Raw genomic sequence first — 216 nt, forward strand, 5'->3', positions numbered from 1 at the left:
GACGGGGGCCCTCCGATGGCGGGTCACGTTTGCCACTCGGTCAGGGGTGCGTGCTGGATGAAGAAACGGTCAACTTTGTGTGAAGAGCCACTCTTTGGAAATTTCGTCAGAGTGCCACCTTTTCGAAATTTCTTCTAAGTGCTCTCAAAAGCTGGGTTTCTATATATGTGCCGGGAGTGTCGCACAAAACCCACAAACTCGACCAAACATGCTCTC

Source organism: Solea solea, unplaced genomic scaffold (genome assembly GCF_958295425.1).
Source record: "Solea solea unplaced genomic scaffold, fSolSol10.1 scaffold_143, whole genome shotgun sequence".
Classification (NCBI taxonomy): domain Eukaryota; kingdom Metazoa; phylum Chordata; class Actinopteri; order Pleuronectiformes; family Soleidae; genus Solea; species Solea solea.